Source organism: Macaca nemestrina, chromosome 18 (assembly GCF_043159975.1).
Source record: "Macaca nemestrina isolate mMacNem1 chromosome 18, mMacNem.hap1, whole genome shotgun sequence".
Lineage (NCBI taxonomy): Eukaryota > Metazoa > Chordata > Mammalia > Primates > Cercopithecidae > Macaca > Macaca nemestrina.
Genome location: NC_092142.1, coordinates 9,992,581 through 10,020,438, shown reverse-complemented (window position 1 = coordinate 10,020,438; position 27,858 = coordinate 9,992,581). Strand labels below are relative to the sequence as shown.

Genomic DNA, 27,858 nt, shown 5'->3' with positions numbered 1-27,858 from the left:
TCTGCATTTCCTCCTTTGTCTAGTTTTGATCTGTATCCTTTCACGATGACAACTCAAAATTGTGAGCATAACAACGTTCAGAGTCCTTTGAGTCTTCCTGGCAAATTATCCTGACAGTAGTCTTGCAGATCTCGGAAACTGCAATTGGTATCAGAAGGAAGGTTGGTCTCAGGGACTCCTAAACACTGTAGTTGGCATCACAGTGAGGGCAGTCTTGTGGACTGTTTTCTAACTGCACATGTGAATAGAGTGAGATTTGAATTCCAGTCAATCTGACCGTAAATCCATTGGTCTTTCAACATAATAGTCTACAAGAGCAAGGCTCAACTATGATTCCCAAACCTAGCTACGTGTAAAAAAGTTGTCAAATATATGGATGGCTGGAACCCATCTCAGTACTACTGAATGAGAATTTCTAGGAGGTAATGTCAAGGAATCTCTACTGTTTGTGTTTAGCAAAGTCTCAGGTTGACTCTACTGGACCTAACCTGGCACCAATTCACAGACACAGGGAACCACACTTGTCTGTGAAATCCCTTTTTTCCATTGTGGAAAAGGCATTTTTTTCCAGCCTGGCATCCACTTTTTATAGGTGATAAATGCCTTCATTATCTACTAGACTGTTTTCTCCTGGGAGATAGGGACAGTATCTTTTTATCTCTGCATCCTTCACATTCAACACAGGAATTGGCCCATATTAGATAGTCAAATATTTGTTGAATAAATGAGTTAATATATTTTTGGCTATGACACATTCATAATTAGCTACAATGCCTATGGCAAATGATTATGAAAAAAATAAACACCTACTGCTCCATGTCTTGAAATCTGCTGTGTAGAGTTGCCCTAGTGAGAAGCAGCTAAATCACAAATGAGCCCCTGCAATTGTAGACGCCTGCCCTTCTGAGATACTTACAATTGGATGTTCATATTGGAAACCACAGTTGCGACCTTGGTCCCTGGCATTTTAGTACATATGATGTATCTCCCCTAATCAACAGACATGTCCTCTGGTTATGTGTCAGTCTCCGTTTATCTGATGGTTGACTAACCCTTTGAGATGTCCCCCCATATCATATCCTCCACGGAAAATTCCCTATATGCCACATCACCTACTGTAAGTAAAATCCGTTCCAAATATACCCTCCAAAATCACATTTTAAAAAAGTATGTCTCCACGTTTGTGTGATAAGAGGGTAACAGTAAAGAGAAGCAAAACAAAACCTTAATTTCCTTAAAGGTATATGGCATCCCATGCTGGAATGACTTCATCCCAATGGCAGAGCATCAGGAGGACTTATGTCTGTTCTGATATGGAGGAAGGGAAGGCCGTGGACCAAGGGAAATAAGACAAATAAAAGCCTGTTATTCTCAAAATCTGTACTAGGTGCTCTATGTGTCATTTCATCTCTTTCACAGATGACCCTTCAAGAAAGGGCCTTTCCACATGCCATTTCCTTGACCTGGAATGCTTTCTACCTTGTTCTGGCTAACTCTCAATCATCCTTAGGATCTTAACTAATCCTCCAGACCTAATCAGCTCTTCCTATTATGCATTCGCAAGGCATGATGTGACTTCTATCTGAGGGACTTAGCTCAGTTGTAATTTTAGTTGCTCAATAATGTGATTCTTCCTCCTCTTCTTCCTAACTCTACTATAATGAGCAAAGGGGATCTTTCAAATAGGACAAGGACAGTATTCACTCACCACCAAGCAGAGCACTGACACCTGGTAGGTTTTAATAAGCCTATGCTGGAAATAAAGTGATCCCTAAAGCTGCAGATAAAGCTCACAGAACACAAGTGACTTTTCCAAGGTTGCATAGACCAAAAGCAATAAAGCCGGAACTGAAGTCCTCTTGACTCAAATGTCTACATTCTCTTCTCCGGGCATCCTTATCTCCTACCGAAAGAAATGGGTAGACTCAGAGCAGGTTCCAGAAGACCCTGGCCAGGAGCAGTTGCCATTTGACTGAAACTGAGGCAGGAGCTGAAAAGAATGGATGAAAGGTCATTTATTATCCACTGGGTTTCAGAGGGAGACTTGCTTTATAAGGTTATTTTCTAGGGACGAAGGATTTTGATCCTTATATTGAGGAAGGTGTCACACACGATAATGCTGCTTTATGAACTACTCCTTTGGCCTTTGGGGAAGTAGAGAGTGTAGGAGAGAGGTTTTAAATGGGGTCAGAAGAGGGCATTAAAAACAACATTCTACTGAAATCCGAGCTCTGACTACTGTACCTGCCTTTCTAGAAGGAAGAAAGGCTATTATTCAGCTTGGAAAACTCATTTTATTTTTCTGAAGGCAATGGGATATAATGAAAGACACAAGGGCTTTGAAGGCAGAGAAGCCTGGGATTTGGTCTCAGATGTGCTGCTTACAAGCTGTGTGACCTTTGGAAAGCTGTGTGCCTCAGTCTCCTTGTTGGCAAATATAATAATAACACCTACCATTCATGGCATTGGGGGATATTTAATGAGATAGTGAATTTAAAATTGCCCAGTAGGGTGCCTATCACAGAGCAGATACTCAGGAAATTTTAGTTCTCATCCAGTAAAATGTAGTCATTTGATGCTTCTATCGTTAAAATGAGGGCAGACAACAAGGTTATGTGGAAAGAGGTTAGGAACCGGGAACAAGTGACCTTTAGAGTCCCATGTAAAGATGGTTCCATGATTTTCTTTCATGTCTGTTGAGTGTCATTCAGTATTAACATGCACCAAGGTTGATGGGGACAATTGCGTGAAATGCCCCAGAGTGGGAATCGGGGGATACTTTATGAAGCCCTGAAACTTAAGCTGTCTCTATTTTTACTTCTTAACAAAGTGTTTCAATAACAGCTAACATTTTGCAGATAAATACTTACCATGAGAAAGATGTACATTTTAGCTAACATACTTCTTGTATCTTCTCATACATTTCCTAGACCAAAATTGTGTATCTATTATTATCCCTATTTTACAAGTGAAAGAACTGAGGCTCAGAGAGGCAAGGTGGCTTGCCCAAGATCATACAGCTGGTAAGTGATGGCCCTAGGATTTGAATCAGGCAGTCCAACTGTAGCTTTTGTTGGAAGGATACTAAGCTATACCACTCCCAGTTTCCTCCTCTGTTGAAGCTCAGATATCAGTAAGATTCTTATGTGAGCACTCTAATTATTCATGAGAGTAGCTAAGACAAATTGCTCTTTGAAAAGCAATTAGTTCAGGGTCTGCACTAAAGTTCACAAACAGTAGAGGAGATGAAAGTGGAAAAATACAAACATAACATGATATGTGCTATAAGGAGAAGCCTGTGTGAAATGCCCCAGAGTGGGAATCAGGAGATCCTTTATGAAGCCCTGAAACGTAAGCTGTCTCTATTTTTACTTCTTCACAAAGTGTTTCAATAAATAAAAATGAGTAAACATAAAATAACTTCAAAGGAAACTTTTCTAGGCATGACTATGTAGAATTTCATTTTATTATGATTTATGTAATTCTGTGTAATAATCAGTCTCTGGGCAATGGGAAGATGTAAATGGAATGATCTAATAAGACTAGAGGAGGATTTGTGGATTTCAGATAATGTTCTTGGCCTGAGCTCAATCGTGAAGAATCGGGAATGTTCCAGTTAGAAGAGGAGGAGATGGACACTCCTGTTCCTAGCAATACAATTTCCTGCACATAAGACAGTGTTTAAGGCTCTGGATACAATGTACTTTGGGTTTAATGAAACCCTGAATGCCTTATCTATTGGAAGTTGAGGCTGGGGTTTGCACCTGACATCCTTAAATACGAAAATCCTGTGGAAATAATTTTTGTGAATGACAGAGATTGTAGTCCATGACCTTCGATGCTGTGGCCTTTGCTTCTGGATGTTACAGTGGCCAGAACACCCCCCTCCTATTGCTGCCCTAGGGTAGCTTCAAATTATACAAAGCACACTTGCCAGGTTTAGGAGGCTATAGCGTATCTCCCATGCTGCAGGGATGAGATGTTCTAAACTGAGATAGAAAAGCTTTAACAAAGTTGAATAAGCACAAAAATTATATAACTTCTTCACTCCATCCCCTTCTGTCACCATAGAACACAGAGAGTAAGGGGACAAATTTCTGATAACGTCTTGCCCAATGGCTTTTTCTCATCCTATGAAATTTTTTAAGATTGGAATAGTCTTTGAAGAGGTACATTAGCTAAAATTTACAAATCAGTGGATTGGGTCTTCTCAGAATACCTGTCATAGCAGGGGTCTCTAAAACAATTAATTTGGGCAGTAGGAAGAACAAAAGAAATCTGCTACAGGAAGGCACAGACATTCAATCTGTCAGGCTTGCCAGAGACTGGGGGACGCCGGGGGAGTTGAGGTTTTCATCTGAGTTCATGTCTAATTCTGCTTTAATGACAGGTCTCTGTGTGTTCAGCTATCCTTTGAATTTGTATTACTGTTTCTCTCCCCTGGAGCTTTGAGTACCTGGAAAGTTGTGCTACATCTGAGTGTTCCTCCCCTCAAAGCCAGGGAGAAGAGCGGGTCTGGTAGGAAGCAGAGGCACAGTTACAGCGGCTGTGGCAGATTGCTGCCCATTTGTACTCCAAGGCTGATGCTCAAAGATGCTAGGTTTATTCTTAAAAGTTAAACCCCTCCTCAGCTTGTCCAGATGCTGTCCTATTATAGTTGTGCTTTTATGAAACTCAGGCAACAGACAGGAGAAGAAAATCCAAGTCATAAAATGCAAAGATGCACATACTTCTCATAAAGTTGCTCTTCAGACAAATTTATTTTTTAAGTACAGGAAAGAATGATCATATTTTTCCATGACAGCATGCTGTCAAGGCCTGGGTGCTGGAATGATACAAGGGAAGACACAAGCGCAGCCCTCCAAGGAGCTTTTCTGTCTATATCCTTCAAAGCCTGCAAACTGTTCATGTTATTGCTAAAAATAAATAGCCAGCTTTTATTACTTACTACAGTCCAATCCCCCTACTAAGCATATTCTTACTGAATCCTCAACATAGGCCTAAAAGGTTGGTACTGTTATTATCTCCATGTGTACACAGGGAAACCAAGGTGTAACACAGGTGAGTGTCTTACCCAAGTTCTCACATCTCTCAAACAATGGGGGTGGCATGTGAATCCATGAGTATAGGCTGCTAATCACTCTAGTAATTACTATCTAGGATGCGGTGAGTGGTGGGAACATGGAATACCCAATGGAATACCCAAATCCTGCTCCAAAACACTGAGCCCCTGGTGATTCTCTTAGGTACTGAGTAGTTTCCCTCTGGTGATTACAGCCAGAGCACATGACTTAGCCCAAAAGCTTTTGAGGCTCTCCCGGCCACCACCACCCTGAAGCCAGAATCTTGCCTCTGGCAATTTCTAGAGAATGAAATACTCATGAGAAGAAGAAAATCAGCAAAGATGAGGCAGAAGATCCTGATTCTGAAAACCCACCTAGGATCCTGGGGTTGGGAACAGGGGATATTAAAACAGGGGAATGTTCAGAGATCAGGAAGGGAGTTAGGATTCAGAAGAGAAGAAATATGTTAGTTCTCTACAGCAGAGACAGAGTCCTGTCCATCAAAACCTATGTTGTCTTCTTTCTAGGTATACAGATTATGTCTCCCAGCCTCTCTGGAAGATGCATGTGGCTGTGGGGCCGAGTTTTGATCTATGGAATGTGAGCAGGAGTGATGAATGTATGCCCTTTTTTCCTACCTGTTTCAAAAGTGGTCATGCATAATTCCCTGTAGTCTTTTTCCTTCCACCAGCTGAATTTTATTATCAGTAATGACTTCGGAATACCATGTCTAAGATAGCAGAACTTCCTTTGACCTGAGTCTCTGAGTGACAGCATGAAATAGAGCCTCCCTCACTGACCTGGAGTCTCTTTGGACTATTAAATGAAGAGAACAAACTTCTATTGAGTTGCAACTAACATATACTTCAGATCTATTTGTTATCACAGCTAGCATTGCCCTGAATACTACTCTGTACCTGAGGAACCAAGAGAAAGCCTCACAGAAGAGAGAACTCTCAAATGACATCTGGTTAGAGCCCTGTATCCCACAGGTGCTCAATACATGTGGAGGTTGACTCCAATGTAGAAAGAGTTCTAGAAAGATGAGCTAGAATCCCAAAGATAAGGTTATGGATCTGAGGTTGGCCCTATTATGGCATACAGAGAATAGATCACAGGAGGAAGGGGGCCTACTGTGGTCTGGAGTAATCTAGGAAACTTCCGGAAGATGTTGACTACAAGCAGAAGGTGCATCGCTTTGGAACTTAACTACAAAATTGTGTCACGGGGGGCGAAAATGCAAGACTGTGAGACCTGGATTGTAGTCTTGGTTCTGTATCCACCTCTCTCTCTCTGGGACTTGGGCAGGACACAGCCCCTCTCTGAAAAGTTATTGCCTCCTTTGTTAAACTAGGAGGTTTGAAAAAAAGATAATTGTTATAAAGAGGCAGTTCAACACAATAGTTAAGAACCTCAGTTCTGGGGTGAGATGCCTAGTTCAAATCTGATCTAAAACATATTAGCTCTGTGGCTTTTGGAAAAGTTTATTGACTTCTTATGCCTGTTTTCTTACCTTTAAAAACAGGATTAATAAAATGCCCATTTCATGCAGGTTGTTTTAAGATTTAAGTGAGATGCTAAGTGTAAAGCACTGACATTCCTGACAATGCAGGTGCTGGGTGTGTGTCTGTGTACTGACTTTACATGAAGATGAATCTCAAATGAGACTGCCTTGGCCACCACTTGGAGAAAATTCTGAGCACTTGCAGTAAGTGGTATGAGAAATGCATTTGCCACTCAAACAAAAGGAAAAGGAGATCTTTAAAAAATTAAAATTGGGAGAGCGACATTCAAAAGGTCAGGGCGAGAGGTTCCCAGTTGCAGCACTACCCACCCAGACGGCATGGACAGGGTCTCTGGTGTAGACACTGCTGTGCTCCACTGGGTGAGAGAGATTGAAAGCAGCCAAATAATTCAGGACACCAAACCCAGTTTCTCAGAGGAAGAAATGATGCTTTGTAGGGCAACTGTCCAAAGAGGTGTTGTCCCCAAATGGCTAAGAAGAAGAAGCATGCCCAGGAAAGGTGATCACAGAGTCTCAGAGCCCAAAGGATTCTATCCGATCTGAGGATGAGGTGCTATCATTTCTCAGGATTAACTTCATGACTATGCTAAAGTCTTCATAAATGTACTATCTCATTGAATCCTCCAACTAGCCCACAAGGCAGACACTGTTAAAATCCTCATTGTAGAGATTAAGAAATCAAGGCACAGAGAGATTTAAAAAAAAAAAAAAAAATTGATGCTACACATCCAGAAAAAGACAGAACTGGGGACAAATCCACAGGGTCTGACCCCAGAGCCCCAGGTAATAGCAGCAACGTTACCTCGAAGCAGCTTACAGGAAGTCATGCAATGAAAGAAGAGAATGCACACATGAATACATGCAAATGAATGCATGGATTGATGAGAAAATGGAGGTGGAGGAAAAATAAAGACAAAAAATAATTGAAAGCCATTGGGTAAACTTAATTTGTCAGATTTATTGCCACTGACTATGGGATATAATGATTTGAGAAAGGCCATGAATTAAATTCAGCTCCTTAGAGGCCAGAGTGGACCAAAGCAACAACAACAGCAGCCAGATCTCAATGCCATAAAATACAACCCAACTGCACGTGCCAAGGCGTCCTAGACCACTTTGCTTGTTTGTTGTTGTTTGTTTGTTTGTTTCCCAAAGACACAAAAGAAAACTTTGAGGGCCTTTATGAGAGAAGCAGTTTTTTTTTTTTTTTTTTTGGTTTGTAATTGAGAGGAATTATCACCTACTGTGATCTCAATCAATTTTATTTTAGACTTGATGATATAAACACATTGATAAGTAGAGAAAATAATTATCTAGGTAACATTGCATCCTTCCTCTTTCCCCTTCCTACCCCCACAAAGTCCAGTGTCTGAGAATAATGGCAGAAAAATCTCATTACCTTATAATTTAATGGCTCTTTTAATCATTTACAGTTAATTTTGGCATCTACTCTTTATAATAATAATAGTAGTTTATTTAGCACCTAATAAATCTCAAGCCCACGTGCATCACTAATGTGACCTAATATGATTTTTTAACAATAGCCCTGATGTGGTAGATACTATAACTTGCATCTTTGCAGACGAAACAGGTTCAGGGAATTAGCAATCTGGAAGTCGAGACAGGACCCAGACCCAGGTCAGCTGGACTTTGAAGCCACTCCCTGTCCATCACAACACATTTCTTTAAGCCTATAGTTCTCAACCTTGCCAGTCCACTATAACCCCTCTAAGGGGCTTTTAAAAATAACCAACATTTAGGCACCTTTTCAGAGCAAATGAATCAGAATCAGTAGAGAAGGAGTGTGACTGGTCACCTGGCACTTTTTCAACTCATCACTTCTTCCTTCCTTCCTTCCTTCCTTCCTTCCTTCCTTCCTTCCTTCCTTCCTTCCTTCCTTCCTTCCTTCCTCTCTTCCTCTCTTCCTCTCTTTCTTTTTGAGACAGAATCTTGCTCTGCCACGCAGTGGCATGATCTCGGCTCACTGCAAACTCCACCTCCCATTCAAGTGATTCTCGTGACTACAGGCACCCATCACCAGGCCTGGCTAATTTTCGTATTTTTAGTAGAGACAGGGTTTCACCATGTTGACCAGGTTGGTCTCAAACTCCTGACCTCAAGTGACCCACTGCCTCGGCCTCCCATGATTTTTCTTTCCTCCCTTATCCCAATCCTGGCAACCTCAAGGGAAATTGAGCAAACCAGTTCATTTATTAGGAGGGTCATGACAGCAAATCAGACCATTGGATCTGATTCAAAAAAATATAACAGATTCCAAGCCTAAAATTGACCCTCCTTTAGAGAGGGTACCCTATCAAGTCAATATTCTTTGGGCCAGCCTTGGGCAAAGGGAGCTGGTAATTTAATTAGAAGCTCTTTGGACTGTGAAAAGTGATCATTTTTCATCACAGCTTCAAGGACACCATTTTTCTTGCAGCTTTCCAATCGCCTTCATAGTCAATGGTCCAAAATCATCAAGAGCATACCGCACGATGTCATGGGCAGGGCACGGAGTGTGCAAGGAGACAGAACTCTTCTTGCAGAAACCAGCATCTCAGGCATGTCAGGGAGCCACCCTGAACCTTCACCTTCCCAGTCTGTAAAGTAGGATGAATCATCATTTCTGCCTTGACTCATTGCTGTGGGAGGTGTGAGTACCGCACATGTGAGGTGTCCTGAGATACGCCTGACACGTGGTGGGCACTCAACAAAGACTAGCTGGTACCAAGGTGACTTCCGTATTAGCTGGAGAAAATGCACGTTCTTTTTTGACACTCCTCCAGCATTCACCATGTGCCAGGCACTGTTCTCATTCCTTCACGTAGATTAATTCATGTACATACTCACGGCAACCCTTTGATATGGGCATAGTATTATCTTCATTTTACAAATGAGGAAACTGAGGCTCAGAGAAGTTGTCCAAGGTCACAGAGCTAGCAGTTGTAGAACGATGGTAGATGGGACCCAGACAATCAGGCCCCAGGGCATACACTCTTCAATACAACACCATACTGACTCTCCTACTTAAAATCATAGGTTCTCTAAGAATAGAAAAGTAGTAAGAAGGCTGAATATTCTCTTGCTGCTTAAGTTCAGCCAAATGCCTTACATGTTCTACCTCATCAGTCCTTATTATAACCCAATAAGCTACACCCTATCATTATCACCATTTACAGACGAGAAAACAGAGGCATACAGAGGATAAATAGCCTGACCCAGGTTTACAGCTAGTAAGTGGATTCAGATCCATGCCTGTCTGAGTTCAGAGCTCATGCTAGCAACCATGCTGCTATTTTGAATCCTAGAAAGGCTCTCCTCCGTTGGTGCTCCCTCCAAAGCAGTACAGGATTAGCTGGGATGACCACCCAAGAGGCTCAACTCAGGGTCAGGGTGGGCAGTTACCCTCTGCTCAAAGTCAGAGCAGACTCAGAGGATGATAGTGACAGAGATCATCACACCTAGAGCCCATTTCACAGATAAGGAAACTGACCAGAAAGGAGAAGGCACCTGTCCAGTGAAATCAGTGCTGAGTCTTCCTTTGGGGCTACCTCTCTTTAGAAAATCCTCTAGTATACTCTAATAATTATTCTCAAAAAAGTCTAAAATATCGGAAAAGCTTTAAGTCAAAGTATTATAACTAGCATTTTTAATAATGGTAAAAAACTTATGTGAACAACTTCAGTGTCCAGCAATAAGGATTGTTTCAATAAATTATGGTGCATCCAGACAGTAGCATATTGTGTAGCCAGTCTCACTCAATAAGGTTTATGAAAAGTTAGTCATGGTATAGGAAATGTGTGTGATACAATGTTAAATGAAAAAAAAAAAAAATCAGGGGTCGGGAGCAGTGGCTCACTTTGGGAGGCCAAGTAGGTGGACTGCTTGAGGGCAAGAGTTAGAGACCATCATGGCCAAATGGTAAAACCCTCTCTCTACTAAAAATACAAAAATTAGCCAGGCATGGTGGTGCATGCCTGTAATCCCAGCTACTCAGGAGGCTGAGGCAGGTGAATCGTTTGAACCTGGAAGGTGGAGGTTGCAGTGAGCCAAGATCGCACCACTGCACTCCAGCATGCGTGACAGAGCAAGACTCTATCTGAAAAAAAAAGTAATAGTAAGAAGAACTACTGGAATACTATGCAGCCATAAAAAAAGAATGAGTTAATGTCCTTTGCAGAGACATGGATGAAGCTGGAAGCCGTCATTCTCAGCAAACTAACACAAGAACAGAAAACCAAACACCGTATGTTCTCACTCGTAACTGGCAGGTGAACAATGAGAACACACAGATGCAGAGAGGGGAACATCACATACCGGGGCCTGTCAGGAGGTGGGGGTGAAGGGGAGGGAGAGCATTAGGACAAATACCTAATGCATGCGGGCCTTAAAACCTAGATGATGGGTTGATAGGTGCAGCAAACCACCATGGCACACGTATACATATGTAACAAACCTGCACGTTCTGCACATGTATCCCAGAACATAAAGTAAACTATAAATAATTCAAATCAGTAGTAATAATAATAATTTCCTTGGGGCTGGATTTCAGGACGAATTGTTTATTCTGCATCTTAATAACTCTCTAGATTGTCTGGTATCCATTCACTCACTGGACAGAGTCTTGAGCCTGTCAACTGGACCCCATCTCTACTGCCAATCTCTTGGTCTAAATGACCATCCCCATTCTCCCGAACAACAGCAACATTCTCCCAACTGGTCTTCCAGCCCTGAGATCCACTCCCCGCCTCTACTTTGCATCTCACGTAGCAGCCAGAGTGATCTTTATAACGTGAATATGACTGTGTTATGCCCTTGCATTGCGCCCTCCGACGGCTCCCCACTGCCCTCAGGATAAAGTCTCTACTCCACAGCCTGGCATGCAACTGCCCTCTCCAGCCTCATCTCATTTTTCCAAATTTTCTACCTCTCATTCTACATTGCAGCCAGGCAGAAACTTCTGGAGTCCTTCTGCCTCTCCAAGTCCCTTCTAGCCCCAGGACTCAAGCCGTGTGGTGTTCCCTCTGTGCAGCACACACTCTGCTTGCTTCCCATGGCTGGCTTCTGGTGTTCCTCTCATCTCAGCTGAGCTATCATTACCTCTTGACGGTCTTTCCTGGACCCTCAATACTAAGTCAGTAGCTCTTCTCAGGGTTCCCATTTCTCCATTTGCTGTAATATTTATACTCTTATAGTCATCTGTGCTCACGCCCAGCTCTTCCGCTAGAGACTAACCTCTATAGGAACAGTGTGGTGTCTCTGTTTTTCTAATGTTTCATTCACAAACACCTGTGCACATAGTAGGCACTCGGAAAATGTTTGCTGAATTGATGTACCAGATAACTCAATTAGGAGGCTGGTTTGGGTGGAGGATCTAAATTATCCAATTATTTGAAAAGGAAATAAACATTTAGGGGAAGCTTAAATGATCCATATCTGCCATGTAAAAGGAATATTTTCCCTGAAATATAGTTTTATTTTCCTCTGTGCTGTAAGGATTTAGCCCCCCGCCCTCCAAGTCCTGAAATGCATGGAAACCACTAGGTGGTCAAAGAAACACATTAAAAATTCGATGTTCAGGCACTACCCACTGGGATTCTAATTCACCAAGTATGGGGTGAGGCCCAGGAATCTGTTTTTATGATAATCTCCATGGGGGACCTTGACAAGTTAGAATACCACTGAAATATATATAAAGCCCAGCCTATTGCTTGGCACAAAGCAGGGACTCTAAAAATGTTTGTTCTACTCACTCATTTCCCTGACAGATGAGAGCAGGCCTGGTGTCTCCTAATTCCTTTATTCTAGCGTCATGTATTTTCTACCTGTTAAGCACCACATGTGAAGTAGACCCCAGAGCTGAAACCCCACCCGTCCTTGAGCCCACTCTGGAACAGAAATGCATCTCAAGCCCATCAGACTGTAGGACCTACAGCCCTTCCCGCCTTTTAACGATATTACAGAGGCAGCTGGCCTACCGCGTTAGTATGACAGGTCTATTTTCATATGGAAAAGAAAATTATAGAGAGGCATAAACATTTGCTAACTAGAGAGATGTTATTATAGCCCGCAAATTGCATTCAGATGTTTAGTAATACTAGAGTTAATGGATTTCTGAGAGTTCTTCAGCAAGTGAGCCCATCTAAGAAAAACCTTTCTTTTCTGTTTTTAAGGAAAAAAAAAAAAAAGGTGTTACCCAGCAGCCCCAATCCAGCAGGTTGGTTACAGGCTGCAGTGGGGAATCCTGAGTCTGCAGGGATCTGGGGACTGAAAGACGGCAATATTCCGTCTGATTCAGTTAAACGCAGGACTGGCAGGGAAGCCCTCACTCCCACACTCTGCAGCTTTGAAGGAATATTAAGGAGTAGAAGGCATTTGCTGATGACTGAGAATTTACTCTGTGCCAGACCCCCCACCAAGCACATTACACTTGCATCTCACTTCACCCTCCCTGCACCTCATGGGGTGGTATTATCATCTCCTTTTTAGAGATAAGGAAACTGAGGCACAGAGAGTTCAGGGATGTTGCTTGAAATCTAATGGCTCAGAAGTTTGAGGTGAGATTTACACTCATACCATCCAACCTCAGAACCGAAACTCTCAACCACCGAAATCGACGTGTGAGGCTTAAACAGTCTTGCCATCATGGTACCTATTTTATAGATGTGTCATTTGCACCAAAAAGTCTCTTGCCTAAGAGGCAGAACCAGAGTTCAAACCAGTTCAGTAAGTGCTTGCCCAGCCAGTCAGTCAATAAATTTTGTTGAAATTCTGCTCCGTGGCAGGCTCTGAGCTAGGCAATGAGAAACACAACAGACACCGTCCCAGTCCTTGGAGATTTTAACCTTTTGTGCTGGGACTCCCTCTGGCATGGAAAGCCCTTGGATAAAAATGTCAAGGGCATTGCTATTTATGGCTGTTGTGCCTTGTGTCCCCTCATTTGGCCTATCATGACCCCCATCCTTTGGCCACCCAGAATACCTTTCCCTGGCCCATATCCAGAATCTGATCCAAATAGTCCTCTGCAATCCACCTTTAGACTCTGCTTCCAATACATGAATCCATAAAGTCAAGTGATGGTCAGTATATTGCTCAGCTTGGGCTGCCATAACAACATACCAGACTGAGTGGCTTCAACAGCAGAAATGTATTTTGTCACAATTCTGGAGGCTGGAAGTTCAAGATCAAAGTACCAACAAATTCAGCTCCTGGTGAAGGCTCTCTTCCCAGCTTGCAATCATCTTCTCAGCGTGTCCTCAAAAGGCTGAGAGACAGAACTCGGTGTCTCTTCCTTTCATTATAAGGACACCAGTCCTATGGATTAGGACCCCACCATTATAACCTCCTTTAACCTTGATTATCTTCTTAAAGGCCCTATTTCCAAATACAGTCCATAAGGGATTACGTTCAACATGAATTTGGAGGGAACAGAATTCAGTCTGTAACAGTCAACTGTACTTCCCACCCTTATAATCTCCTTTAACCTTAATTATCTCCTTAAAGGCCCTATCTCCAAATATAGTTCATAAGGGATTATGTTCAACATGAATTTTGGGGGGACAGAATTCAGTCTATAACAGTCAGCTACACTTCCCACAATGTGAAAACCACTAAACTTAAGGAGCAGAAGATTCTGAGTCATTCCATCCACACTTTACATTTGCAGATGGGAAAACTGAGGCCCTGACTAGGAGAATACCTTATCCAGGGCCAAAAATCCAGGCAGAGCCAGAGCTAAGCCAAGAACAAGAGCCAAACCTTGGTCGCACATCTAATAGGCCATGTAACTTCGTCCAAATGACTTAGCCATTTCAAACTACAGTTTTCTCACCTGTGAGGTGGAGGAATCATAGAAGTACCTGCCAGAAATGTTAAGGGGAAGGATTAAATGAGATTGTGCGTGGGGCATCCTGGGATACCCACATGGACATTGCTGCTCTTCCCTTTGGGATGAGGGCTTAGTCTGTCCATATCTTCATTTTTGGCTGCATCCTGATAGCTAAAGCAGAAACTGACAGCCCCATTTCTCAGCTGTTTCTTTTTATTTGTCACATTTTTGAAGACTGGGTCATCAAATGTCAGCTCTTTACATGTGCTCAGTGAGTATTTAAGTGAATAAATGAACAAATAAACCTAAGAAATGATTACTTGTTTTTAAAATGGATTTCTTGTATTTAAAATTTTTTTAATTTAAAAAATTAATATATGCATATAGAAAAACTCCAAAGTATATACAATGAAAATTAAGTATTAATCCCATCCCTGATACCATCCCCAACTTCTCTTTACAAGTATCTATTATTATAAAGTGTGTATGTGTGTATGCCCAGCCTTCCACAGATATTCCAAGCTTTTCCACATCCTTGTTCTTATCATTAGAAATATTCTTTAAGCCCCATGCTTTTTTTCCACTGAAAAAATATATCATGGCTATGACTCCTTATCAGGGCATATTAAGCTATTTTCTCCTTCCCAAATGTCACAATGGGTGCCTTTGTGTGAATGGATTAATTAATTAGTCAATTCCCTATTCTTGGACACTTAGGTTGTTTCCAGTCCACGCTATTATAAACAATGAACATCTTCATTGTGCATAGGAATGAGAACATTTGTAGGAAAACATCTCAATACTGGAACACTTGGGTCAAAGACTACATGCTTTTTATGCTTGTTTTGATCATTATTACCAAATAGCTCTCCAAAATATTTACACATTTCACCCTCCTTCCAGCAGTATATAAAAATACTGATTTTCTCACACCCTGGCCAAACCTCCCATTACTGACATTTTCCATTTTTACCATTCTGCCTCCCTAGTAGTTGGACAGTTATTCATTTTACCCTTATATAAGTCCTTCTCAACAGGAGAGATTCTCTAAGCTCTATTAATGAAATTAAACACCCTTCCTTAAATGCTAGGTTCAAGATAAATTAAATTTTAATTCCGTTCCACCTCGACTGTTAATTTTTTTCACCGATCTAGGCTGCCCTTTCCAGACTGGAGTTTCACGTGTTCCACTCAGAGTGGAGACTTGGGTGTCATTTGCACAGCATATGGCACTGAGGAAACAAGGCCAAGGGCTTGGCATCACCATTAATTAAGTTGTTTCAACACAGAGCTCTGTTTGCTCATCCAGATGTGAATCATACTTCACACTCTCATATTTTCCACCATGATTCTTTTTGGAAGGAAAGACGCACATGTCCTGGTGAGGGCTGAAGATGGAAAGTGCTGGAAAAATCATTTTATCAGCATAGAATCAATTTCTGGAGCCACCTTGTGTATAGTTGAACATTCTCAAGATATATGAGATTTTGAGAAAGTCAGCAGGTACCTGCCCCTGTTTCTCAAGTTGGGCAATTTCAGTTGAAACCAATTCAACAGAAATGCAACTCAATCCAATAGAAATGTGTGAAGCCCTAATATTGTATGTTAAGCTCTCTGATGCATCCAGTGAATACAGTGGTAAGCTAAAATAGACACATGAAATCTCAAAGGGTTCGAAACCTGGAGTCTGCATATCTTGTAGTTGGATTCAAGAGGTTCCATTAATCCCTAAAATTATACACACAACTGTGCATGTATGTGTGCATCTTTGTGTGGGATTGTACATATTTTCTGGAGAGAAGACCCACAGAGTTTATCCTACTGTAAAAGATTCCACCCCTTTTGTCGCCCCCCCCACCACCACCAAAAAAGAAAAAGAAAAAAAAAAAACAAAAAAAGGCTTAAGAATTGGTAAGTCCAGGAGTAATGGTGTATCTTCCATCACTTTGAGGACTTCGGGACCATTTTCAGGATTTTTAATATCTCAACATCTGCAAGCCTCTTGGTTTTCTTCAACTACAGCACCTCCTGCCTACTGCTTTACCCCCGGAAACAAACTCATCCTGCCCTTGGAGAAAGCAATCAGTTTTGTCTTTCTTATGCTAAGCAGCACAGTGAATGGTGGGTACGGGAGATGCCCAAGTTTGGCTGCAAACGAATTAAACCCTTCAAAGTTCAAAAGACAGACTTCCAAAGTCTGATGTGACTTCTAGACATCCTTTCATTTACTCAGTCATCACTTATCTCTCCAGTGACCCACACTCTCATTTACACACACATCATTTACTCACTGTCTCATTCACTCACCATTCAGGCAACACACACTCATTCTCTCTGTCACACACTCATGCAATCATGTATTCACCCTTCAAACCCTTACTGGGTACATATCACATGTCTGACACCAGGAGACTGTAGGCAGAAATGGCCCACGTTCCTCCCCTAAAGGAGAACTTTAGTCTAAAGGGGAATCTGATGCTAAGACTAAAAACTACAATACATTGTCTTACCTACGGCAGAAACATGATGTAGGAAGGGTCGGTGCAAATTGCTGAGAAGGCCCTGAGGAGGGGTCAGCTGCATTATCCTTGGGGAATGCTTCACAAGCACGTGATATTTGAGCTGGGTCTTAAAGGATGACCGGGAGTTTTCCAGGCTTAAGAGAGGGAAAAGCAGCCTAAGTGGATAACATAGCCTGTGCAAAATCCCAGGGGTGGGGAAATATTAGAGCATGGTATACCTTGAAGATAGCAGCTTTTGCTTTCCCCAGTTAAAACTTGATTTGTTTTGACCTGGGAGCATGGCTGCTTTGAGAGGCGCTCAGCTCATAAGCCTACAGGAAATGCTGCAGCTCTTGGTGACACACTCGCTGCAGAGACAGGGCCCCAGGAGCCAGGCTGTTTGCTTCCCTCAACATTATGTCAATGGCCCTCCAGATGCTACTTTTATGTGATGAACTCACTTCAGAAGCACATTTGGCCTTCCACGGTGACAAAAGCCCTGCCTGCCAGTGACTGATTTACAGTGAATGAAATAATCTCTTTCCATCTTTAGGGCTTAGTTTATGGGACTCCTGCTATGACTGAGTGCCTGTTATTTCTGTTTCCATGGCCCCGCCTTTCCTCCTTCCTGTGACTCCCATCACACAGGGGAGAGACAAAGGAAGGTTCATAAACAAATTGAATTTAGAAGAGGTAAAAGGAAAGTTTATTTGCAAACATATGGGCACAAAAATATATGGGATTCAACTCTTTTGACTCACACAACCTCATTTTCAAATGTGTAGTCATCTGAAGATCTTGCCTAGAACACTTTAAGTGACTCAGATACAGGGTTATATTGTTTAGCTCAAGAGACAATATGTATGTCAATTAAGGTCATGGACTCTTGAGTTACAGAGAATAGACTTCAAATCTTGGCTCTGACATCTAGAACCTATATGTACCAATCAGGACTTGTTGGGTGCAAGCGACAGAAAACCCAACTGAAAGTGACTTAGGGTGGGGAGAAAAAGGATCACCATTTTTCTGTCACCTCTCAGTTCTGAGTTCATGCTCTTTGTTAATTTTAGGCTTTTCAAGTACTATTTCCTATCCTTGAAATGGTCTCCATTTTCCCAATCCTCCCCTTATCTTTTCAAATCATAGCTTAGCTATCACCTGCTTCATAAGGCTGTAGTCACTGCTGAGGTGAGCCACCAATATTCACCTCCAACTACTGGGAAGTCAGTGGCTAACAGCTCCCACCTAACGATCTCTCTCCAAAAAATGCCTTCATTCAAAAAGAACTGCCCCTCCGAAAGTCACTCTACCTACTTGGGGCCAAGTCACATCCCGTGACTGTCCCATGTGGCTGTCTCAAAGAAGTACAAGGCTTAGGGCCATCCCAGCTTCAGAGCTTGCTGAGGCATGAGTGGAGGCCTTCGTTGCAAATGCATCACATTCAGCTTCTCTCTTGCTGGATCCCATTTCCTTCACTCCCCAACAAGTGTTGATCTCAAGGCTACTCCCTGAGGAATGCCTTGCATGAAACTCTCCATCTCAGAGCCTATGTCCTGAGGAACCTGATTTAAGACAGATGCTAGCCTCAACACTTCATAAGGTTAGGTCAGATACCAGTTCCAGGAAACTTTCAGTTGAAAATCACCAAAGCCCTAACTCTATATTACTTAAAAATAAAGATATGCATTATCTCCCATGAAGATTCCTAAAACATAGTACAGACCTCACAGCTGGTCAATTCACTTGCTCAGTCACATCGTAGAGACCCAGGTGTTTCTCCTCCCTTTGCTAGAATGATTTTAGCGCTGGATTCATTCTCGGGCTGTCACGAAGTGGCTGCAGCAGTTCAAGGCATCACATGCAAACATGGGAATGCCTAGAAGAAAAAGAGAGACTATCTCTTCTTACAGGAAAGCACATAATTTTCCCAGAATCCCCTCGTAAACCCTCATAACCTCATTGGCCAGAGTTGGGTCACATGACCATTTTCTAAACCAATCACTGGCTAAGAGAATAAGGCCCACGTGTGGATGGGGTCTTCTTCCTGTGAGGAACTTAGCTAAGGGAAGGTATGGATACCTGAATAACATTGGGATTATGTTAGTAAAGAAGAGGGTGAATGAATGGAAGGAAGATCACCAAGAACAGCATCACCTTCTTTCTCTGCGTCCCTAGCAGGCCGTACTCCCCATAAGAGCACCTATTATAATGCAGTAAAGAAATCTGCTTCCTCCTCAGTCTCCCTCATGAGACAGAGCTTTATGCAAGGAGGGACTTTTCCTACCTAATGCCAGGCGCCGTTCTAGGCACTGGGAGAGCAGATGATGAATAAAACAAAGCCCCCACCCTTTGAAGTTTACATTCTGGTAGAAGAGACAATAAACAGACAAAACCAATGTATAGTATAACATCAGTGGTGGCGAGTCCTATGAACAGAAATAAAGCAAGAGAAGGTGATTGGGGCGATTAGGGTGCATCTTTAGACTACAGTCTGGTCAGGGAAGGCCTCTCTGATAAAGTTACATTTGAACAGAGGTCTGGGGTCGACAAAGGAAGAAGCCACATGCTATGCTAAGTGCATAAACCAAGGGCATGATTGCCTAGTTCAAGGACAAATGGGAAAGCCAGTGTAGGAAATAAGCAGGGATGAGTTGAGTGCTATCTAATAGCAACAGTGTGTGGTCCTCAATGTAACATAAATTTTTTCTCTTCTTATACACATTTTTTTTTAAATCAGGTGAAACTTATTTTAGTAAGCCAATAGAATCAAAATATTATTTTAATAGTGATAATATTAAAAGTTATAAAGAGATAGTTCTCATTACTTTTTCATATTCCCTAAAAATAGAGCAAACACGAGAATGTCCACAATTGTGGGTTCCCCACCCACAGTGTATCTGAGTTCCAGGTAGCCATATTTTAAGGACTCAGTAACCACATATGGACAGCGCAGACTGAGATAGCTGAACTTGGCTGTCAGGTTTCTATTCTTTGGGCTTTTGTTTTTTTGTTTTTTTGAGATGGAGTCTCGCTCTGTCGCCCAGGCTGGAGTGCAATGGCGTGATCTCGGCTCACTGCAACCCTCCGCCTCCTGGGTTCAAGTGATTCTCGTGCTGCAGCTTTCCAAATAGCTGGGATTACAGGCACCCGCCACCACACCTGGCTAATTTTTGTATTTTTAGTAGAGACAGAGTTTCGCCATGTTGGCCAGGCTGGTCTCGAACTCCTGACCTCAGATGATCCACCCACTTCGGCCCCCAAAGTGCTGGGATTACAGGAGTGAGCCACCGCGCCCTGCCTGGGCTTTGTTCTCAGTAAGATGGGAAGCCACTGGAGAGTTTGAGTGGGAATATGACTTTACTGAATTTGTTCTAAAAAGGATTGTGGTGGCTTTGAGGGGAGATTTTCTTCTGCGAGCATCGGGTTGGACGTAGAGAGACTAGTTTAAAAGGCTACATTTACATTGCAAGCAGGGGGAGGGAATAACCCCCAGCCCTCAAACGCAGAGGTGGCTGGATCCCAGCTAGGATGCGTTCCCCTGGATTCATTTCCATCCCATCCCTCCATCTGCACTGGCAGGGTGGGCCTCATGCACACAGAATTTCCATGAGGAAGGCTGACCTACCCCATCATGTGCTCAGCTATCTTCATCTGAGAGTCTTCATTTGCCTACCCATAAAGGAAATCACAAGTGGTAATTACTTCAATTTGTGCAAAGCATACAAAACCAGACCAAACTCTGTGATGGTACTGTCCTCCCTGGACAGCACTGACAGGCATTTTTAGCTTAGGAATCTTGTCCTCCAGTCTATGGCCATACAACCTGAACGCTCCCGATCTCATCTGATCTCAGAAGCTAAGCAGGGTCGGGCCTGATTAGTACTTGGATGGGAGGAATCTTGTCCTAGGGCGTGGTTAGTACTTGGATGGGAGGAATCTTGTCCTCCACTGAAATTGTCTGTGGAAGTCCCAGGCATGTGACACGCCTCAACCTGCAGATGGGTTAGGTTTCGTCAAGCTCTCTGTACCCAGATCTCAAGACTCTGGACATGTGACAGATGCACACCCATCTAAATTAAGCCAGGTTCTGTATGCTGACACCTCTTGTTCTGTTTCGTGCTCATAGAAGTTTTATTCAAAGATGTTTACATGGTGACCTTCTTTATATCATAAATAAGGCATGAGTCACCTTTATAAATAAATCATGACATCTAGACGTTAAGTGGCCCTACACAATGCTTATGCCATCAGCTGGTGCTGGGCAGAGTGGACCTACTTTTGCTCTGGCGGTAGCTTCATTTGTCTCTAGCAGTGTTTCTAAGTTGAACTCTCTATATACAATTAAGGACAGATTAGAGTGGTTTTGAACTAGCGCTGATTGGGTGTCCTTCTATCTTTTCCTTCAAAGTAGCCCCTGAGCCAGCTCTGACAAACACAATCGAAACCCATCCTATTGTTACTGCCCGATGGTTTCAAAACTTCAGGCATTCGCACACTACTCTCACAGTTTTTGTTTTCTTTTTTGAGGTCGGGTCTCATGCTGTCACCCAGGCTGGAGTGCAGTGGTGTAATCTCAGTTCACTGCAACCTCCACCTCCCAGGCTCAAGTGATCCTCCCACCTCAGCCTCCCAAGTAGCTGAGACCATGGGCATGCACCACCATGCCTGGCTAATTCTCGTGTTTTTTGTAGAAACAAGGTTTCACCTTTTTGCCCAGGCTGCTCTCGAACTCCTGAGCTCAAGCGATCCTCCCGCCTCGGCCTCCCAAAATGCTGGGATTATAAGTGTGAGCACCGACCACCCTCATAGTTTTTAAACAGCTTTATTGAGCTATAATGTACATGCCATATTATCATTTTAAGTGTACGATGTAGTGATTTTTAGTAGATTTGCAGAGTTGTGCAACCATCAGCCCAAACTAATTTTAGAACATTTTCATCACCCCTAAAAATCCCTCATACCCTATTTGTTCTCTCCCCTTTCCCACCCCCAGCCCCAGGCAATTACTAATCTATTTCATAGATTGGTCATTTCTGGTCATGTCATATAAATGGACTCATAGAATGGCATTTTGTAAGTGGTGGCCTTCCGCTAACATGCTGTTTTTAAGGTTTAACCATATTGTAGCATGCATCACTGCTTCATTCCTTTATATTGGCTGCCCTCACAATTTTTGTCATATTCAAGTGCCACATATATTATTCCTTTCTTAGAATAGTATAACTATCTAAAGTCATTTACTTTTCTAAAAGCTGTGCTAAAAACATTGGGACTACCAAGGGAAAACCAATGTTACTTACAGTGTAATGGAAGGTAACTGCAAAATAAATAGAAACAAAATAAAATACTGTCATGAATTGTGTCTCCATAAAAAGATAAATAAATAAAACTGTTATTTAGCTAGTTAGTTACTGACATCTGGGCAACTTTGGGCACATTTAGAATTCAGAGCACAAATGAAATAGAAGTGGCCTGGTTGAGAGGCATTCCGTCAAAATAGGCTCACCTATTTATCCTGTAGCATAGTTGACTTGCTTTCAACATGTGAAAAGGAGAGATTAGTAAGTGTCAAAGCGGGTGAGGGTTAAAAACTTAACTATGGGGTACAATGTTCACTATTCTGGTGATAGGTACTCTGGAAGCCCAAACCTCATCACTATGCAATATATATATGTAGCAAAGCTGAACACACACCCCCTGAATTTATAAAAATAAAGAAGTGTTAAAGACCAAACTTAGCACTAAATGCTCAGCACCAAACTGAGCACTGAAGTGTTCAAAAGGATTGGAAAATAATTACAAATAAAATAAAATAACTCCCTCATTCAGTGATTCTATTATTTTGTGCTCGTCTATGTCCCACTTAAAATAAATTTAGATGTCGTCAGAGGTACGCCTCCCACATGTTTAGGGGATGCTCCCATCGGCCCTGTGTAGGTATTTGCTTTGCTATTAGTAGGAGCTTAAATGGGTGTCACTGGAATTAGAGCTGTATGCTTAGAAAACTTTAGTTCTCAACTCTACATCTTAGAGAACAGTCATTCAATAATTATGCACAAGACCCTGGCTTGGTAAGTAGTCACGAAGCAGGAAACTCCTAATCTTCTTTCCATGCCTGCCTCCAGACCCCCCAAACCCTAGAGAGTGCATGTAATTCAACTATACTACAAGATAAATAGATGAGCCTGTTTATGTGTTAATGAAATGCCTTTCAACCTGGCCACTTCTTTTATATTTCTTTCGTGCTCTGAATTTGAAACTTGCCCATCCCAATTGTCCCTCTACTGAAATCTTTCACTGGATCTTCGTAGTGTTCTGGATAGTCTCAACTCCAGCCAACTCCATATTTGGTGTTTCCTGAGTGTATTTCATACCACTGAGATTTTGTTCCTTGTCTCAGAACCACGTCTCCTTACATCTCCTTGAACAGAGTCCACTCCTTCTTGAAGACAAGCCCAAGCCTTGTCTTCTTCAAACTTACCTGGTTTATCCATCCCTGCTCTGTGCGTGCTTCATGTGTAACTCTCTCCAAACACATAACATGGGATGGTGTACTGTGTGAACATCCAGTGTTCACAAAAACCTTCCTGGACCTCCAGCTCCCCGAGGACAAAAGCCCTATCTTTGTTCTATCTCCAAAACCTCTCCCAGGATCTTCATTTGTTGTATGAATGGCCTTAAAAGGAAGCTATTAAATACCAACTGTGGAAATTGGAGAGACAATGACAACTGCTACCTCCTTGGTAAACATCTTAGATCACTTCCCCACTTGTATTTTAGTAGTGTGTGTTAATTTTGTGTCAGCTTCCACTTGAAACTGCCTCCCAACCTTGAAAACATCCCCATCAAGGTGATTTTGCAAGCTCACAGTTCATACACCTAAATTCAGCAGCTCAGACAAAGTCTTCTGTCACCTCCTATTTCTCTTTTCTCTCTAATTCATGGTTATAGGTAGCAGAAATAGCAAGCGTCTGTCCTAGGCTTTGTTCTTGCGAACAGGAGGAAAGAAGTGAAGAATGAATGCATCATGCTGTAGAGGCTCCCTGGCACAGCAGAGAGAGCATAGATGCAGGGTCTAAAGCCAAATACTCCAGTTGTCCACTGAAGCCCCTCTCCTCTAGCCAGTACAGGGGTACTATTCTTGCAATCACCCATTGTTTTCTTGTATCATAAAATTTTCCCTCTCTGCTGTATCATTCCTATCAGAACACAAACATGCTGCACTATTTCTCATCTTAAGAAAAATCATCCCCGATCTGTTTGGCTACTGTTCTGTTTCTTTGCTTTCCTTTATTGTGCACACGCTGAAAAATAATTGTCTCCACTTGTGTTCTTCCCACTCTCTCTTGCTTTCTACCCCAGAAAGAGATTTGTGTCACAGTCAACAATGATATCTAATGTCCTACAACAAATAATGAATCCTCAGTCCTCATCTAACTCAACTGAGCAGCAGCATTTGATGCAATTAATTGCTTCTGTCTTCTTGAGATACCCTTTTCCCTTGGCCTCCGCAATCTAATTTTTGTATCGTCCGTCCCACTAACTGTGCCTTCTCAGTGTTCTTTGCTGGGTCTTATCTTCCTGGCCTCCGAGATTGGAGTGCTCCAGGGCTGCATTCCCTAGCGGTTTTAACCATCCCATAGCATTTAATACTGCCTCTGTGGCGACAAATCCTTCATTTTCATCTCCAGCTCCATCCTTTCCATATACAACTGCCTCTTAATATCTCCCCTTGACTATCCAATAAGTATCTTGGACGTAACAGGTACAAAACCAAACTTTTGACCCCACTCTGCTCAAATCAGCTTTGACCAGTATCTCCCCATCTTAGTAAATGGCAACTTCTGGTTGCACGGACAAAAAAAAAATGTCGAAGTCATTTTTGTTCTGCCCCCACTCACCACACACATCTAAGCCATCAGCAAGTCCCACACCACTTCCCTCAAAATGCATTCAAAATCAATCCACGTCTTCCACTCTAGACCAAGACTCCACCTTCTTTCCCTGGTTCGCTGCAGTGGCTTCCTAAGTGGGCACTGGGTCCTACCTTTGTCCCCCTACAGTTTGTTCTCTGCAAAAAACCTAAGTAATCCAAAATATAAGTCAGATAAGGCATAACTCTCCTCAAAACATGCCTGCAACTCCCCATCTCCCTCCAAATACATAATCCAAAATCTGTGTAGTAGCTATAAAACAACACGTGATATGGCCCCTCTTCACCCTCTGATGTTACTTTCCCTCCTTGGTGAAGACTTCCCACTGCAAAGCCTTCATATTAGGCTGTTCCCTCTGCCTGGAATGTGGTTCCTCCAGGTATTTTCTTGACTGTCCACTCCCTAGTTCCCTCCAGGTCTCTGCTCAAATGTCACCTCGTAAGAGAGGTCTTCTCCAATCACCATAAATCAAATCGGCCCCCATTAGGCTCCTCAAGTCTGCTTAATTTTTTAAAGCACCTACCACCATCTGACATATTCTGTATGTATATATTTGTTTGCATATTGTGATTCACCCCTTCTAGAATGTGAAGCTTCAGGAGAACAGGATTTTTTTCTATTTTGTTCACTGCAGTATCCCCAGAGCCCAACACAGTGAATGCATGCAGTAAGCACTTAATTAAATATTTTTGAATAAGTGAATGAAAGTCAGATGGAGTTTCAGTTCTGACTGTGGCATGTAATAGCTGTGTGACGTTGATCACGTGCACTTGGTCAAGTCTATCTTCTTTTCTGAGCCTCAGTTTTTTAAACTGTGAAATGGAGATGAGGGCATCTACCTTAGAGGACTGTCATAAAGTTTATCAACAATATATGTAAGTGTCAGAGTAAGGCCAGAGTAATATGGGCAACAAAAGCACTAAAAAAAAAGTAGGTACTATTATGGTTTTGCTGTCATTAATGACAGAGAAGAAATTCACCATGGGTTTGGATGCTGGGATTCAATTATTCATTACCCTTTATCATGAGGGCGACAGGGAGAGCTGTGTCCCCAAAACTTCCTGTGGCACTGAAGAAATCTCAGCTGATCCAATTTGGCCCTTCAGTTATTTAATAAATTTAGGAAACCATTGTTGTACATCCATCAGGCACTGGGCACCATGCTTCTCTCTGGGTCTGACATTTTGTACAGTTGGAACCACAAGAGAATCCTTTACTTTTATGAGAATGGCCTGGATGTTACCTGCAGAATAGCAAGCAGGTCTTTGCTCACCCTGTGAGCAAAATAGGCCAGATCTCGGCTGCCACCCACACCCAGCCAAGCCCCAGTGGGGCTGGCTGCATACCACTGCCACCATCACCACCCAGCGTCTGGAACGGGGTTAGTGATGAGTGATGGAGAGGACAGAAATACCTCTCGGAACAGGAGGTTGACATTTCTGGGGCAGGGCTTCAAAGCTCTGGCAAGGAGAATAGCAAGGGCACCTTGTTCTTCTTTCTGGGCCTGGGCTGCTCATAGCTGTTTGCCCAGTTGCAAGAGTCACCGCCTAATGACCCATCAGAGTGATGCCCGGATGGGGGCATGGCTTGAGGGCAGAGGGTGGCATCAGTGGGGCTGAGGAACTGGCACTGGGCTTGGAGCCATGAGCTTGAGCATGGAGTCCTGTCCCAGCCTCAGGTTTTGTATGACATTCAGTCATTTACCTGGGGATCTGCTGACTCAGGCTGCAAGTGCCACCACGTGGTGGCTAGGCCAGTTTCTTTGCCTCTGAGATGCTGAGATGCTCATCTACAAAAGAAGGTAAGTATTAGGTTGGTGCAAAAGTAATTGCAGTCTTTGCAATTACTTCAATGGCAAAACCGCAATTACTTTTGCACCAACTTAATACATCTCAGGGCTACTGGAAAGATTAGTGAAAGTGGTTTATTATGTGAAAGCGCATGGGTGACTGGCAGGTGGGGTGTTTCCCTTTCAAAGCCTCCACTCCCTTATCTACAAAATGGGGGCACCATCACATCTGTTATCCTAGAAGTCGCTATGAATGTGTCTAAGAGGATGTAAGCTGTTATTATCATCCTTCTTTTTCTTTTTTGAGACAAGGTCTTACTCTGTTGCCCAGGCTGGAGTGCAGTGGCAGGATCACAGCTCACTGCAGCCTCAACTTCCTGGGCTCAAGTGATCCTCCTGCCTCAGCTTCCCGAGTAGCTGGGACTCTAGGTTCATACCACCAAATTTGGCTTTTTTTTTTTTTTTTTTTTTTTTTTTTTTTTTACTTTTTGTAGAGACAAGGTCTCACTGTTAACCAGGCTGGTCTTGAACTCCTGAGCTCAAGTGATCCTCCCACTTTGACCTCCCAAAATGCTAGGATTACAGGTGTGAGCCATCATGCCCGGCCTGTTATCACCCTTCTATTGCCTCGAGTGTTCTAGGCTGAGAGCAGAAATCTTTGTTCATACTTCTGTATAATGGGCATCATTCTCTATCACAGCCAATTGTGTGTAGTCTGCCCACCAAAAATATGTGAGTCTTGTGGTGGGCAGAGACTCTGTCTGCATTTGCTCATCGCTGTCATTTTAACACTTGGCACTCAGGGAACAGCTGGGAAATGAAGGACTGCCTTGTGCCTTGGCAGTTTCTTTTTCATACTCCTTTAGATGTTCCATTCCATGAGGAGTCACCCAACTCTTTGCCTTCAAGGAATTCCAGGCTAGGAAGATGGACTGACTTACTATGCAGGTACAGGGCTGGTGATGGACATCTCATGAACATCTGTGGTTTGTGTCTTCCCATTCTCTAATGACAGGATCCCCAAACTCTCTCCCTTCATCGCCCCCCAACCTGACTTCTCTTTAGGAAACTCCCTCTCCTCTTTCTGGTACCACATGACTTGGTGAGGCTCATCCAAGAACTAGCTAATCAGCATATTTTTCTTCCAACCACAGTGATTGTTTTAGGGATTGCCATGTGACCCATATCAGACCAATGAGACACAGTCTTGGGATTTTTACT

The 27,858-nt window shown here is 42.7% G+C and overlaps 1 long non-coding RNA gene across 1 annotated transcript in view; it reads right to left on the bottom strand.

Annotated features, from left to right (window-relative positions):
• Positions 1–1,697: 1,697 nt before the first annotated feature.
• LOC139359828 (uncharacterized) overlaps positions 1,698–27,858 on the bottom strand; it is a 37,146-nt gene continuing 10,985 nt past the window's right edge. The window contains exons 2-3 of the long non-coding RNA XR_011616302.1: positions 18,638–18,790; positions 1,698–1,990 (exon numbers count right to left, since the gene is read on the bottom strand). This is a non-coding gene — a long non-coding RNA (uncharacterized lncRNA). The remainder of the gene's footprint in view (positions 1,991–18,637; positions 18,791–27,858) is intronic.